The sequence below is a fragment of the Sciurus vulgaris genome (assembly GCF_902686455.1).
Source record: "Sciurus vulgaris genome assembly, chromosome: 11".
NCBI classification, from domain to species: domain Eukaryota; kingdom Metazoa; phylum Chordata; class Mammalia; order Rodentia; family Sciuridae; genus Sciurus; species Sciurus vulgaris.
This window is the reverse complement of record NC_136472.1, coordinates 110,488,781-110,501,271: the sequence shown is the minus strand read 5'-3', so window position 1 is coordinate 110,501,271 and position 12,491 is coordinate 110,488,781. Positions and strand designations below refer to the sequence as shown.

The following is a 12,491-nucleotide window of genomic DNA, read 5'->3' as shown; positions in this document are numbered from 1 at the left end:
CTTTTAGAAGTGTATGAGTAAAAATAAGTGGAGAATTTGGGGAAAAAAAAAGTGTGGAAAGGAATAGCTAAGCAAATAAATGGGTTTTTTTTGGAGGCAACTATACATTCAGAGGACTTTTAAAAATCACTGTCACTCCCGGTGTTCAATGCTCAGCGGCATCCAGCGCCCTCACAATGCTGTACAGTCAAGATCCACTTCCAGGACTTCCCCGTCATCCCAAACTGAAAGTCTGGTAACTCTAGCTGTTCGTAGTGACCCTGTTGTCCCTCCCTGTGTCCCCTGGAAGCCAGCATTCCACTTTGCATATCTGTCACTTCTCCTTGTAGTGGCCTCCTGTCAGAGGAATCAGGAGTGCTTGCCCTCTCTCTGGCTTTGTTTCACTTAGCGACCATTCCCAAGGTACATCCATGCTGTAGAACATGTCAGATCGCCTTCCTTTTTAAGGCCGAATGACATCCATTGTACATACAGACCATGTTTTCTGAATCCATCCAGTCATCTATAGATGGACATTTGGTCAAGAAATCTTTTCAGATGGCGAGTTGGGGTCAGAAGACAAGTCTGAGTTCTGCTATTACTCTGTGACCCTGGGCCAGTTGCTCAGCTACTCTGAGTTCCATTTTCCTTATCTTTAAATGCACCCACCTTACTTTTTAATTTAGTCTTTTGTTGTAGAGATCAAATGAGGTAATGTTTATAATGGGGGGGTCTATAAATCCTAAAGAACCAGGTTATGTCTGCCATGCTCCTTGTCCTTATTGGCAATAGAAAATGCCAGAAAATAAAGCCTGTTTCCACTTTTGTGCTGGTGACTACCTCTGTTCTCAAGGTTTTGCTTATTTCTCAAACACTATTGAATGCAAATATCTTGAGGCTCAGTATCTTGTAGCTCAATTTATTACAAAACTTTGAAATATTTAAGAGTAAATTCAATTAGTAAAAGTGTAATTACTGCCTGAATAAACTATACTTTAAATTTTAATATGCCAAAGAGGATCGTTTTATGAACAGAACAAGCTCTGTAATACATTTTTAATGCTCCTAAACTAACAAAGTGACATACGACCTATAAAGACACTAAAAAAAATTATTGTGTTCATTTTCACATTCTCCCCAAATCGCCACCTTACCTCACCCAAAGCAAATGAACACACTTTATTTGAAGGCTTCCGCAGTTCCACTTTGCATGTTTAAGCACATCCATATTTTTCTAGGTTAACTAGTCCAACTTCTCTAACTGGAAAAGGGCCCTAAGAGGGGTTAGGACCCCAGAGCTCAAAGGAGGAGGGAGAAGGAGCCACTGGCATTGAAGCTGCATTATGACCCCACACTGAGTGGCAGGCCCTGGGTTTGGGATTTTGTAAGCAGTGCCCCCAGCAGCGCTCTGGTGCTGGGCTCTGTGGATGGAGCAGGGCGGAGAGGGAGGGAGCAGGTGGGGCAGGGCTGGGCCTGGTCTTCAAAGACACCTGAGTCGGTAGCAGCTCAATCTCTCAGGCCTCCGGAGCTTCCCAGCAGCCTTGAACCAGTGCCAGAAAGAGAGGGAAAGAAAAAAGGAGAGAGAAGATGAAGTGCATGTGCTCAGAGCAGCCTGGGCCCGGCCCAGCCCGGCAGTCTGATTTTCAGCTGGGCTTCCAGCTCATAGGAGCTGCAAGGCTGCGAGTTGGCCAAGTTCTTTCACCCGCGGCTTCCCAGACACTTGGAGGGCCAGTAATTACCCAGTAATTACCCCGTTTATTGCCTCATTACGGGTGACCACCTTTTGGCAGTCCTTTTCCTGGGAAGGTCTCTTCTCCATCACAGGCTTCTTAGCTCTGGAGAGGGACCGGCAGGGCTACTGGCCCTGCGGCGGCCGTTGGGTTGAATCACGTGCCATCCTTGCTGGCCCCAGCTTGCCTTTGCATTTGGCCCTGTGCCGAACCCTCCGTTTCTGCTTCCTCCAGTGACTGACTAGGCTGCAGGGTCCCCATCTGAGCTGCACCCTCACACCAAACACAGGCCCAACCCACCCTTCCTGTCTCCATCACCACGGCCAAGGTGCCACCAGGAGGTCAACTTAGCAGTGGATTCCCTCGGGGGCCTGGCCTGCTCCCTACAATTCTCACACATGCTGGCTTCAGGGGCCTGGTTCGAAGGTCCTGGCTAGCGTCCTGTAGAATCCGGACACCTGGACGCCTCTCAGTTCCAGCCTCAAGCTCTCTCCCTGGGCTCTGGAGAAGCAGCTCAACACATCTCATACTCTGGTGAGCAGCTTTGCTGAGCTAGTAGGTGAGGGTGGTGGGTGCTTTGAATGGGGGAGCTGGAGATGTCAGGGCCTCCGTTGCTGTGTCTTCCCAGCAAGTTACAGGTAAAATCGGTTGGTCAGAGGAGGACAGAGCTGCAGAGCACCTTGGGTTTTACAGGATACAAGAGAGTAAGCCCTTTTGGGCGGGGACAGGAATGGTATGAATTAATGACTCTGGGGGGGCCTTGGGGATCATCTAATCCATCCCCTCATTTACAAAGGGAAGAGCAAGGCCTGGAGAAGCTCCTCAGCACCAGCGCCGGCTCCACCCGCTTCCTGCCTTTGTGGCTGGGCGTCTTATTTTGTATATTCCGGTCTTTGCTTGTCCCTGCCTTCCCTGCCATAACAAGTCACTCCCAGCCCCACTCTGAGGTCATCGTGACTGTTTAATTGTGGTCTGTGAAGGATGCTGAGCTCTCTTCCGGGCACCATCCCAGGAAGCCACATGGCTGGAGTTCAGCTTTGTGGGATGCCCCTGACGCCCCCGCTGTCGGCATTTTTCCGGGGTACCAAGGCCTCCCATTCTGTCACAGTTTGCCTGGCCTGGTGGGACATCCCTCAGGGCACCCTACCCTTTAATCTTCCTGAGCACACTGTGCCTTTCCATACTTCCAGAAAGATCTCTCTTGCTTACTAAAGACACTCCTTACACTCAGCTCCAGGTATATGTGGAACTTGCCTGCTCCTAACGGCAGTGTCACGCCCTGCAGGAACCTGGGGCAGAGGTGCAGGCTCCTGTCTGCACACGCTCTGCACTCAGATGTAGGGTGGGACCCAGCACCTGATCTTATTGTCTGCAGCTTTGTCTCCATAGAAGCCGCCCTTGTTGCTAAGTTACCGCAGCCCCTTCCTTGCAGCCTCTAGAGCCGAGCAAAAGGAGAAGCCCAGATGGCATCAGGGTCCAGTACAAGCAGCACTCAAGGCCTCAGGCCAAAAGCCTTTGTTTAGGAGGAGGGTTTTATCTCATCCATTTGTCCATCTGTCCATCCATCCATCTATCCATCCACCCAATCTGTTTTGAACACTTCCTCCTACCTGCCAGGCTCCATGCCAGGTCGTGAGGATGCAGTGGTGATCCCATCTCTGCAGTCCACTCTAGTCTGTTTAAAATAAGCTCAGCTATGCAGCTCCCTAAGATTAGAACGGCAGGGGACAGTGGTTGGCGATTGCCCTGGGCCAGGCACTGTTCTAAGAGCTTAACATGTATCTACCATTTGATACCACAACTATCCTAGCAGGTGCTGGCTCCATCATTATCCACATTTTACTGAGAAAACGGAGATACGGAAATAGAACCAACAACTTACTAACCAACAAGTAGTACGAGGCAGAGCCAAGATTAAACCCAGTGATTCCGGTTCCTAACTACCTGCCTTTAATCATGACCCTCGTCCTGAGGTTCATCTTTATCCAGAGAGATTGGGAGGCAATAGAGGATTTTAAGCAGAGGGTTAACAGGACCAGGGTTTTAAAAAAATCAAATGACTGATATCTGGATCATGAATTGGATCATTGCAAGGGGAGATGGAGAGGGACTTGTAAGAAGGTTTCTTGCAGGGATCCAGGCAGGAAACAGAGACTCAAGCACTGTTGGGAGAGTGAGGTTGGAAAGATTTGGGCAGATACAAAAATCATGAAAATGTCTAAGGACTGGGTTTATGTTTATGGTTTTCCAATGTCTGCTTTTAAGGATGATACTTTTCTGCCTTTGGTACTTGGGTAAAGTCTTTGTGAAAAACACAGTTGGGTCGAGTTTACAATCCAGTCCCAAATCAGGTTCAAACTTCATCTCCTCTACTTCTTTCAGTGCTAACCAGGCTTTGGATTTGGGGTAGAATTGATGAACAATCTTGTCCTTCATAGTTTCCCACTTCATCGCCTTTCTGGGGTGAAGGTGATGAGCTTGGTCCAGTTAGGGGGTAGTTAATTTCCTTTTCTCCCTCTTCTGGATCAATTCCATCTGACATTGAAGTTGGGAGAAGAGATTGATTCACTATTAGAGTTGAAGATGCCTTTGTGAAAATGGCACCTCAGAAAGCACTCTGTGTGCGGAAAAAACAAATGGATGAATGAATGAAAAAAGTGAATAAATGAATTTATGATCCTATTGCTAATGTGGTAATGTCTGCTATGGAGTGGAAGCTTATAAAGGGCAGGGGTGTGTGTGTGTGTGTGTGTGTGTGTGTCCAGTCACACAGGTGGATGGATAAATAATAGACAGATAGACACACATACTTTCCTTTGTGTCTTTTCTTTTCTTTTTTTTTTCATACAGGATCCAGTATAACAGTGGACTTAGGAGGCGATTTTGAGAGTGATGATTCTGGTATGTAGTGCTCCGGGGCTCAACCCGCTTCTCCAGTTTTAAGACCCCTGCCTGATTTTTTTTTTTTTTTTGATCCAGTATAAACTCACTGCTTTCTAGCAAGTTTGGTTTCTTTTTCTTGATGATGCCAGTACAGGAGGCTAACGTGAGGCATCTCCCAAGAATCTGTAGATAAGAGAACTAGAATTGTCTGCTGAGAATCAAACTTTAAGATCTGTACAGAGTAGAGATGCAAAGTCACCTTCAGGAGACAGAATGGTTCCCTGGGCGGCACGACTTGACAGGAACCTGATTGAATGTATTAACACACCTACAGGAAGCATGTGTTAATCAGAAGTGATGCTCCTCAGCCATAATGCATAAAGAACGGAGTCACCAAGGCAGTGACCGTACCCTGGAGAGGGAGTGTGGGCCAGTGAGCTCAGTATCATGGCCTGCCCTGGGAGCGCGGGGGAGGCAGATACCAAAGCCCTGGCATTTCCAGAGCTCAGTCTCACTGGTCAGACCCTTCTTGTTGGAAGGTGAAGACTCTTGTTTGTATATTCGGACAATGCTTCCTAGTTACACTGTTGGAATAAGAACTTAATCAATCTAGCTATCATTATTATTCTGATTATGCGTTGGCTTTCTACATGGGGAGAAATAAATAAAACAACTCTCTTTGGGGACAGTGCAGTTCATTTGTGAGTTCCTTACAATAGCGTCTCTGTCTGTGTTTCAATTCCTCCATCTATAAAATGGGAATAACAATGGTCATGAGATAGGGTTATTAGGAGGAGAAATTAGATAAAGATCTCTGTTCACCTCGATGAATATTGGGTGCTCAAGAAGTCCTTTGTGAAGGCATATTCTTGTTTATTATCATTATACCTATTTGTAGGACCTCTACTCGACGCAGGCTTTGAACTGGCTGGTATCAGAGAGATGACAGAGACCCTGTGGAGCAGTGAGAGTTAGCAGCCACCTCTTTGGAGGTGGTTAGAGCTAATGAACGTGAACTAATGAACTGATTCCCATGAACTTTGAAGCTGACTGTGTGGAAAGTGGTACGTGCTGTCCAGGGACACAGGCTTAGTACCTGTACACCCCTGAGCTCTGGCACAGGCCACTCCCTCCTTTAGAGATGCCCCCCAGACCCATCCTCCAGGGCCCAATCCAAAGGTATTTTCTTCGTTCTCCCAAACGTCATTTCATGGACTCTTTCTGACTCTCCCCTGTGTTGCACATCCTTTTATCTGTCACTCTTCCTTCCTCCAGCTTTTCTGGCATGCATCACGTTGCACAAATCACACATTTTCCCCTCATTCATTCATTTATATACATACCCACATACATCCATCGGCCGTATCTCCCCAGATATCCCGTATTAGTGAGCAGAGGCTCTGTCGTCTTCGTGATGGGGCCTTCGGCATTCAGCAGCTGCTCAGCCAATGCTGCATGCAAGAATAAAATGGCCAAAATGATTGGCAAGGCATGTGCCTGAGCTCCCTTTCCAGTGCTGGGGTTGGGGTTGTTCCAACCCACCTGTCCTCCAGCTCCGAGACCCTGATGGGACAAGCAGACCACCGAGTCTCAGTGTGCGACAGGAGCAAAGAGAGACCACAATGCCCTGGGCCTTTCATAGGGTGCCTGGCGGAGAGCAGACACATGCATGTGTGCACGGTGGTGAGTCCCCACCCAACCAGAGGACAGCGGGAGCAGGGACAGAGCGATTGCTGTGGTCACTGGTGGTCTGTCCCCAGTTGTCCCTGCAGACTGTCCCTGTGACCTTTAATACTAATATAATATACAAACTATAACATCTAATCGTGATATGATAGCCACCCTATAGTCTTTAATAGTAATATTATATTCACACCATAGAATATAATGAAGTTTCCTGTCCCTTTTTCTCCCAGAAATCCTGGAGAAATCATGGGGAGCGGGGATGTTTTCCCCCTGCTTTGATCCTGGCTAAGAGTGAGGGAATCATCACCTTGATCTTCTGGGCCCTGTGGATTGCTGAAACTGTGAGTGATCGGGGACGAGATGGTGGCATTAAGACTACAAGGAGAAAGATGCACTCAAGAATCTTAAGGAGAGGATCATTACTGGCGACACACACAGTATCCTAAAGCAGAATTTGTGTTTCCCTCTCAAGGGCCCAGGAAATCAGCAAGCAGTCGCTGCTGCTGAAAGCAGCCAGGCCACCCCTCCTGACCTCACATTACTGCTAATGATAAGAGATGGAAGCTCAGCTCCGTGCTGGGGGGGTTCGAGGGAGCATGACCCCCTGAGGTTAGGGATGCACTTCATCTTTTGGGATTTTCCACAACAGGTTTATTTTTAGCAAGAAAAGATTTAAAGTCCCACAACTCAATACAACTTGTTTGCTTAAAGCTAGTTGCTTCCCAAGAGAGAGTAGAGGAAGGCGGTTAAAACCAGTCATCTCCAACCATAGGAGGTAATGCTGCTTTTGCAGAAGTTACCAAGAGCCCTAATCCCAGCAGGAGAACTTGTGCACAAATCTCAGAAAGATGAGGACAGTTCTGCTCCTGAGGCCCTCAACCACTCATTGCTCCTTTTCCAAACTGATATCAGCTGGGGCCCTGCTTCTCAAGAGTGTTTTGTGGATCAATGATCCCAGAAGATGTGACTCTTTGAGAAAGTACTGAAGAGACAGAGGGTCTGGGAAACACTGCCTACTCATTCCAGCCTACAGCAACCACACTGCTGTCTCAGGGCCTTTGCACTTGCTGAGCCCTCCTGTTGGTAAGCTCTGCTTCCAGATACCTGCGCTGCTCACTCCCTCCTCTTCTTTGATTTCTTACTCAAAGGTGAGGTCTTCACTGGACACTTTGATATCTCCAGCACTCATTACTAAATTCAACGAACTAGGCCACTTTCTGCTCTATCAGTTAGGTTTGCTGAATCTCATCTTCATAGTCACTGTGGCAGGAGGGACTAAACATGGCAAATTATTCACTGGCTCTTAAACTTCCACCAACACTAACACACATCACTTTGTATCACATGTCATAGGACCAAGCTAGTTCCATGGCTCCATCTAACTTCAAAAGGAAGAGGGAAACGTATCGCTACCCTGTTCCTAAGAGGAAAACTGAAGTATCAATCGATAGTTCTAATGACTACCATACCTGTTTGATAACCTTTCGTGCCTTTCATGGCTCATGGAATAAAGTCCAAATCTCTTTGCAAGATTCAAAGATATCTGTGTGATCTGGCTCCTGCTTATCTCAGACTCACATTTTGGCTTCGACTTCATCTCTTCTGGGAAGTCCTCCCTGACTGCACGGCCTGGATTAAGGATTCTTCACTCATGCACTTCTATAAACCCAGTACTTTCTAGAGCATTAGAACTTGACTCCATCTCTTGCTACAAGCTTTTCTGGCACTTCATCAGCCAGTTAGTCTTTAAAACCAATTCAGTTATTCATGATCAATATGTCTAAAAATAGAAGGTAAGAGAATTCATAATAGTGTATGTGGTAAAATTAGCAAGACTTTGTGAAATTTTTACTTCAAGTACGTGTGTGTAGATCAGTCCTGAGTGCTGGGGCTGACTTGTAAAATGTATTTCTTAATCTGCCTTGTGGATGAAAGCGTTGGAAGCCACAACCCTGCTAGGACACCTGGGCCCACATCTACTTCCTTTATGCTGAACCACCAGTGCCTAGCACAGCGCCTTGTGTGAAGTAGGCCCTCAAACAAATCCTAAAATGGATTGACAGGAGTTCTCAGTTACCTGAGCTCCTAGTGGCTTCACTTAGGAGCAGAGTAGACGTGTGGACTGCTTGTCATACCACTCCATTTGCTTGTCCAAATGCCAGGATGGCCTCCCTGTCTGAGTTAGGCTGAATGGACGTGGGCAGCAGCCTGCCCACCTTGGCAGCCCTCTGGGCCCGGACTCAGAAACCTGGAAGCGCTCTTTCTCTTAATCAAGCCCCTCCTGGTCTCCTTTTTAAATTCAGGGCCATCCCTATGCACAGAGGATGATGATTATCCTCCACTATCATTATTATCAGGAGTTAGAAAAGCGTGAATTGAAATCCCATTTCATCACTTCCTGGGGTGTGACTGTGGGCAAGAGAACTCTTTGAGCCTCAGTTTCTTCCTCTGTGAAATAGAGGCAAGATTATCTTCCTTGTGGAGCTGAAGAATGGAGCAGAAAGAATGCTTATTACCTGTCTCTCACCACACAGCCTTTCAGTAAATCGGGGCGATTCATCATCATTACTATTATCCTAGCTGACTTTTAATAGTATTTAAAATTCCTCAGTGAGTAATCCACTCTTTGAGTGAAGACATTGTTTACTATAGACGGTTCTAGTTTCCCAGGGAGGGGCAAATATCTGAAGTCATTACCAACATCTTTGTGTAAAGAACATTTTTTTTTTTTTGGTCCAGTGTGGGGTCAGCTGAGAGTTGGCTTTAATTGGCGGGAAGGAGGAGACATAGAAAAGAAGGCAGCCTGTGAGGCTGGAGGAGCTGGAATCGTGTTCCAGCACAGTGGCAAGAGGCTTTCACGGATGTTGCTAGTTCCTGGGTCTCAGTGTCCCCATCTCACGGGTATCCCTTTCTTCGTAGGGTCAGCTCTATAATGTCCAGGAAAAGTGCAAAATGCAAATGCAAATGCAAATGTGAGGCTTCTTATTCTAAAAGGAGGAAAACCCCTGTTTACCTCTCTCTCTCTCTGGATGTGGGTGGTGTGTTTCACTGCTATCAGGCACGTGTTATTTGGGGAACATGTTATGGTTGGGATGCGAGGTGTCCCCCAAAAGCTCACACATGAGACAATGCAGGAAGGTTTGGAGGAGAAACGACTTAACCTAACGGGTGGATTAATGCCCGATGGGATTAACTGGTGGTGACGGAGGGAGGCAGGTGGGTGTGGCTGGAGGCAGGTGGGTGTGGCTGGAGGCAGTGGTTCATTGGGGGCGTGGCTGGGGGCAGATATTTTATGCCTGGAGAAAGGAGGCTCCGCTCTGCTTCCTGGTCACCATGTGAGCTGCTTCTCACTTCCACCTGATGTTCTGCCTCACTCGAGCCCTGAGGCATGCAGCCTGCTGTCTGTAGCCCGAGACCTCTGAAACCGTGAGCCCGTTAATAAACTTTTTCTTCTCTACAGTCATTCTGGTCAGGTCTTTTCAGTCACAGCAGCAAAAAGCTGACTGAAACCAAACACGGTCCTCTGGGCAAGCACAGCCCCTTGGGCCCCACCTGCACACAGCTCCCGAGCAGAATGCTGAGAACCCACCTTGGGGAGGCAGGAGGTGGGTGGTCAGGAACACAGGTGAGCCCATCTCCATGTCCCCAACGCATGTTCCACTGCCCTGTGGGACCTGACTTACAAAACATGAAGATCAGATTATTGAGTTTCGAGATGGCCCGACTGCAGAGCATTAACCGCCAGCCATAGGCTCCCTGTGACTGCAGTGACCCTACATGCATGAAGGGGCCTGTTCTGAGCCCCCTGCTGCAGGAGCCCCCTGTCCTCGGTGCCTGGTTTTGGTTTCCTGTGACTCTCTGGGAACCTCTGCCTTCATCCCTGAGGGCCTGCACAGAATCCATGGGGGCCCATGCTAGGTGGCGCCCTGCCCCTGCCCATTCCCCTGAGGCTGGCTAAGGGAGTGGCCAGTGCAGCCTGAGTGGCTGCGACCGTCCAGTTGTCCAGGAGGGAAAAAGTCTTGCCTCTTGGTCAGTCTGCTCCTTTTGCTCCCTAGTTCTCACGAGGAGTTTTCCCAGAGTGAAAACCAACCACATCTATGCTTCACTGATTTCCTATCAGGAAAATGGCTGCAGCCTGTTGGTTGAGATGCAACAGAAATCCCCCTCTGCCCTGGCAGGAAGTGGCCTCTCCATGCCTGCAGGAAGTGCTGCACATGGTGAGCCTGCCGCCCATTGCTTGTCTGGCATTCCCTTTTCCAGAGGAAAGGAAGCTCCTGATTGAGGGAACGGAAAAAGGGGGCTATCAAGTACCTGATCCAGTTATTACGCTCCTTGGCATTTATCCCAAACAATGAGAATCAGCATACTCTAGTGGTATGTGCATACCGATGTTCATAACAGCACAATTCACAATAGTCATATTATGGAACCAGCCTAGAAGTCAGCCAACAGACAAATGGATAAAGAAAATGAGGTATATACACACAATGGAGTATTAGTCAGCCATGAAGAATGAAATTATGCCATTTCCTGGTAAATGGCGCAGGAGAACATCATGCTACGTGAAATAAACCAGATGCAGAAAGTTGAGGGTTGCAAATTTTCTTTCACAGAGAAAGGACAGAGAAAGGACAGAGAGAGAGAGAGAGAGAGAGAGGGAAATAAAAAATGGATCTCATGAAAAGGGGAGGGAGATCAACAGTAGTGTAAGGGGATGTGGGGAGGACAGCGTGGGAAAATACTGGGGAACAAAACTGACCAAATTTTGCTAAGTCCATGTACTAATGCACCACAATGAATTCTACTTTTATACTTAATTATAATGCATTAACTAAAACAATTAATAATAAAATGGAGACCAGGGACTTAGAGGGAGTAAGGAGGGGAAGAAAAGAGAAGGTGCTGGGAATGAGACTGATGGAATTGTCACGTGTGTGCACAAATATGTCACAGTGAATCCCACTATTATGGGTAACGCCAATAAAAGCCACAGAAAAAGAGCAGAAATGGAGGCCTCAGATGGAGGGTCACTCGACATTAGGAGAAAAGTCCTAAGAGGAGACACCAGAGGAAAGAGGGGCAAAACTTGGAACTTGGGGTCCCCAACCCTGAGTGCAAGTCCTAGATTAGATACTTCCAAACTGTCACCTTGAGATTCTTTTCCCTCCCTCCCTCCTTTCCTTTCCTTTCCTTTCCTTTCCTTCCCTCCTTCCTTCCTCCCTCCCTCCCTCCCTCCCCCCTCCTCCCTCTCTTCCTTTCTTCTTTCCGTCCTTCCTTCCTTGGGATGGAACCCAGGGCTTTGTGCATGTTAGAGAGGTGCTCTACCAGTGAGCTATACTCCAAGCCCAAGTCTCTGCGTTCCTATCTGCAGAATGGGTATAAAAGCAATTCCTGGTTCATACCCTTGAGCTGAGGAGCAGATGAGCAAAGAAAGTGCTCTTCAAAAAGCCGTGAAAATATTTGCTGGCCTCATGGAGGGTGACACAAAACAACATGATTCATGATTGCAATACTGGATTCGGGTGTTCAGCACTATGGTTCTATACTATTTTAAAGTGCAAAAGTACTGTGATTTTTATTGGTGCAAAACAGCTGTTACTTTTATAATAGTAAGATAATAGAATTTAACTATTATAATTTATATAATCCTATATGATTACTTACTAGTATGCTCATATAATGTAAATAAAATTTAAAAGCAAATTACTATTTTATTCTGATAAATACTGCATACTATCATTTCTAAAGTTTTAAAAGGTGAAATCTGAATTACTCACATCCTGAGACATACCGAGAGGGATGTGCTATGTTCAAATTTCTAATCAAAGATGAATAATTTAGAAAGCATTTCGATCACAACCTTCCTCCATTTGAAACCACACTTGTTTTTATTTTCATTCCCATATCCTAGTATTACTAGTAAAGGCGGGCCTTTTTTCAAATTGGGTATTATTGCTTAAGTTTGCTAGTGGTCTATATTGTCTCCAGAGCCGGTTTAGATCCTGAAGGACATCTTGTGGAATACAGGAGGAGGTAGGAGGGGCTGGGGAACAGGAAGTGGGGAGGAGTCCCTGCCGTTCTCCCGGAGACTGCTCACTTCCTCTCCTCCACACTCCTGAGGTGGGTTTCCTCTGCTCCTCTCCCTTTTGATCCACAGGTCCAAATTTATTCTCTTGGTGTGGAGGACAGGCCTCTCAGCCCTGGCACTGGCTC

The 12,491-nt window shown here is 47.1% G+C and overlaps 1 long non-coding RNA gene across 1 annotated transcript; it reads left to right on the top strand.

Annotated features, from left to right (window-relative positions):
• Nucleotides 1–1,969: 1,969 nt before the first annotated feature.
• Nucleotides 1,970–9,427, top strand: LOC306639963. Its single transcript, XR_013757709.1, has 3 exons — nucleotides 1,970–2,243; nucleotides 6,509–8,145; nucleotides 8,486–9,427. It is a non-coding gene; the product is annotated as an uncharacterized lncRNA (long non-coding RNA).
• The last annotated feature ends 3,064 nt before the right edge of the window (nucleotides 9,428–12,491 follow it).